Raw genomic sequence first — 3739 nt, 5'->3', positions numbered from 1 at the left:
TTTCTTTCTTTCTTTCTTTCTTTCTTTCTTTCTTTCTTTCCTCACCGAATCTCATCTTTAGTTTTTTTTCAGTTTAGTTTTAACTTTCATTATTTCAAAGTTATGGATAGAAATCCATAGAAATTAGATTTTCGTACGATTCGAAAATCTCGTGGAAGGAATCCCGAACCGAGGAGAATCCTTTGAACACTGGTGAAGAATAAACGACCAATATCTCCAAAACTACCTATAGAAAAAAAAAAAAAAAGTTTGTTCGCTCGAAAATAGTTTCTTTCTTTCTTTCTTTGTGAAAATACCGATCTGGTAAATAAGTAGTCCAAAGTGAAGAATGTTTCTTCCACGTGGCGCGAAACGGAAAAAAAATGGGAACGCGTGTTTCGTTGAAATCGAACGCTTGAAAAAGAAGGAAACGTTAATTATTAAAAAAAGAAAACTAGAAGTAGAAGAAAGAAAAATTCTATATTCTAAATCGTACGAACATCGAAACACCAAAATTTCTACTTTCTTCCACAGCGAATACTATCAAACTATGCCAAGGCGTAATGTCTCTAATTATCGATCCTAATTCCGTCACCCATTAAAGACGAGAAAAATCGTATTATATAACAATATAACAATGTCTAAGCAGCAGTGATGTGTTTACACGAGTGTTTCTTTCCCCCTCCCCCTCCCCATTTTCGTTAAAAACTATTAATAGATTAGCCCCTTATTCGTATAACATTATGCATAATTGTTGACAAACGATATAATACAAGTACTACCGTTAATATTATTTGCAATATTACCATAGTATAATAGTGAACATTAAGAACATCGAAGAACAGTCAGATGTGAATCGTCGATTCTATCCTAATTTTACCCGCACGTTCTATCATTTACTTCTTGCCTCTCTAATCGGACTTCATTTACCTGTTTCGTTACGATACGGAGCAGAAGAAAAGGAAACGAAAGAAATTAAAAAAAAAAAAAAAAAAAATAAAAGAGAAAAAGAAAAAAAAATCAACAAAAGAGGAAACATCTTATCTTAACCGCGGTCTTCGCAGTTCGTCTCAATTCAAAATTTCATCAAAATTTTGAATCGTTTTTAAGAGAAGTCTCAAGGTACGAATTAAAACTACGAGCTATTGTAATTTCTCTTTGCACGGTGTATATATATATATATATATATAATCTATGAGATCGCGCGCGCACGTAAACCGAACAAAGAATTCGTGCGTATGGGATCGTGAGCAAAATTCTAGTTGACGAATTCGCGACCAACCGAAATTTAGGACAAGTATCGTATATACATACACATATACGTCGATAGTATACGCCGTTTGTGTTGTGTTTTTTCTCTCTCTGCTTCTTCTTTTTTTCTTTTTCTTTTTTCTTTTTTTTTTCTTTTCTTTTTTTTTTTTTTTCTTTTGTTTTTCATTATTCGTTTCTAAATGTAAATGTGGTCCGATCGTGATGAGCAATCCGACGATTAAAGACCAAGAACGTAAGAAGACAGACGTTTAAGAATTCACAGAGCACAATACAATATCAATCCTCTAGTAGTAACTCCAAAAATATGTTATTCTCTCCTATATTTGTAATAACTACGCTATCTATTCCTCGCAAAAAATCAGTTACTTTGTTTTACAGTGATAATATATATATAATATATATATATAATATATATATATATAATTTTATTACGAACTATCCATACAACGCGATGAACATTAAATTCTAAGTCCACAAAAAAACGTAATTTTATCTGTGGATTTCCCTTCTTTTTTTCTTTCTTTCTCTTTTACTTATCCTTTCCTTATTTTTTCTTTTTTTTTTTCTTTTTCTTTTTTTCATTTCTGGCCATTTTCAACGAGAGTTGAATCCGTTATTATAACAGTTGTTCTAACCTCGTTCGTCGAACGTTATTATACGATACCGAATACTCGTGTACAGAAATCGATCCGTCAGTTTTTTTTCGAAAAATGCTCTCTTTTCTTTTCCTATTATCGTTATTAATCATTATTTTTTCCTCTCTTTCGTCCAAAGTCGAACGAAGAAATTTCCAAAGTTCCAAAGTTCCATGCACGAGCACTCGGGATCGAGCATTAGAGATTCCACACACTAAATAAATTTTCTATTGGACACAATCTCATTAACATTTTAGGCACTACACCTAGACACTAAGAAATCACTCCGCTCCCTTCTGCCCTGATGCGATAAGAAATATATGTACAAATTTAAAAATGATTAAAATAATATTATATATATATATCTCTATAGCTTCGAGTGTATACATGTATGTGCACGTACGCGTATGATACGCGCACGCTTATAATCGTACGTGTATTATGTAGGTGTATTTTGTACATGTGTTCCTTGTTTTTCTTTTTTTTTTTTCTTTTTTTTCTGAATGTATTATGTTATGTATCATCGTGTCACCCGAAAGGAAGAGGTAAACTGTTACGCTTGCGCCCAACAATGTAACGATCTATCCTAGAAAATATCGTATCTTTTTTCTTCTTTTAGCACAATTTTCTCTCTAAGGTGGTAAAAAGTGTGGAAGTAAAAAATCTATCACAAACATCGTCTAATCTAATCGTGTCACTCGAAGCAAAAAAATTCGCGAGAGAAAAGAAACGAGACAAAAAAAAAAAAGAAGCTTGAGAATAAGAAAAGAAATCAAAGAATTCGAAACAAATTGGACGATGAGCAGCTAAGGTAACGTCAGTATAACCATCCTATCGAAAGTGACAATCGTATGATAACGTATAACCTTCTCGATCGTTAACGACAAACACTATACTATTTTTTTTTTTTTTTATATGTTTTATATATATATATATATAACGCGTCATGCACGTTGGCCTATCTAAAAGCCCGACCAAAATAACATCGTGCATCGAAAATGTTGGATCTTATAATTAATAAAATATCACAACTAGAACCATCGTTATAATATTACGGTACGTTTTCAAAAAAAAAAAAAAAAAAAAAAAAAAAAAAAAAAAAAAAAATGTTTTTTTTTTTTTTTTTTTTTTTTTTCGCATTAGTGGTGAGCTACTGTTATTTAAATACGCGTCGACGCGACGCGTTTGGTTACTTATCTAACCGTACACAGCGTAAAACGTTGTTATTATAAAGTAACAATGACTGCGCTAATATGACTATGAGCTTGTACTGACTGACGATCTACACCTAAAAGAGTGATAAACTAACATAGGACCATTGTATAGTTGCGTATACGTACTAAACCCAAAGCTGTTAATTAATTAATTAATAATAACATCGACAATAATATAATTCTATTTGTTAGAGAGTAACCGATATCCGACTCCACAAGCTGATCATCTAAAATCTATTTTACCCAAATACTTTTTTTCATCCTCGACACTAATAACAACGTGAACTTAATAAAATAAAATACTTATATACGTAGATATATCGTAGTGATTAATCAGAACGATCGATTCCACGATCAGCAATTACAGTCTTATGCTAACGTTATTACGAATATTATACATCGTCAGTCAAGACTTGCTCTTTGGGTGAAAAGAGGAGAGAAAAAAAAAAAAAAAAAAAAAAAAAAAGAAAGAAATCTGACTGAAATCATCTATCGCCTATCTAGTGACACGTATGTAAATATATACGTTCGAATGTACAGAGGAAAAAAAAAAAAAAATGAAGCATGATGGTACATGACTATGACGCGTGAGACTGTCGTGTGTACTCGTCTTCTATGTGTGTGTTTGTGCATGCATCG

The sequence above is a fragment of the Apis dorsata genome, unplaced genomic scaffold (genome assembly GCF_000469605.1).
Source record: "Apis dorsata unplaced genomic scaffold, Apis dorsata 1.3 scaffold_468, whole genome shotgun sequence".
Classification (NCBI taxonomy): Eukaryota; Metazoa; Arthropoda; class Insecta; order Hymenoptera; family Apidae; genus Apis; species Apis dorsata.
Note: the sequence above shows the minus strand (reverse complement) of the source record.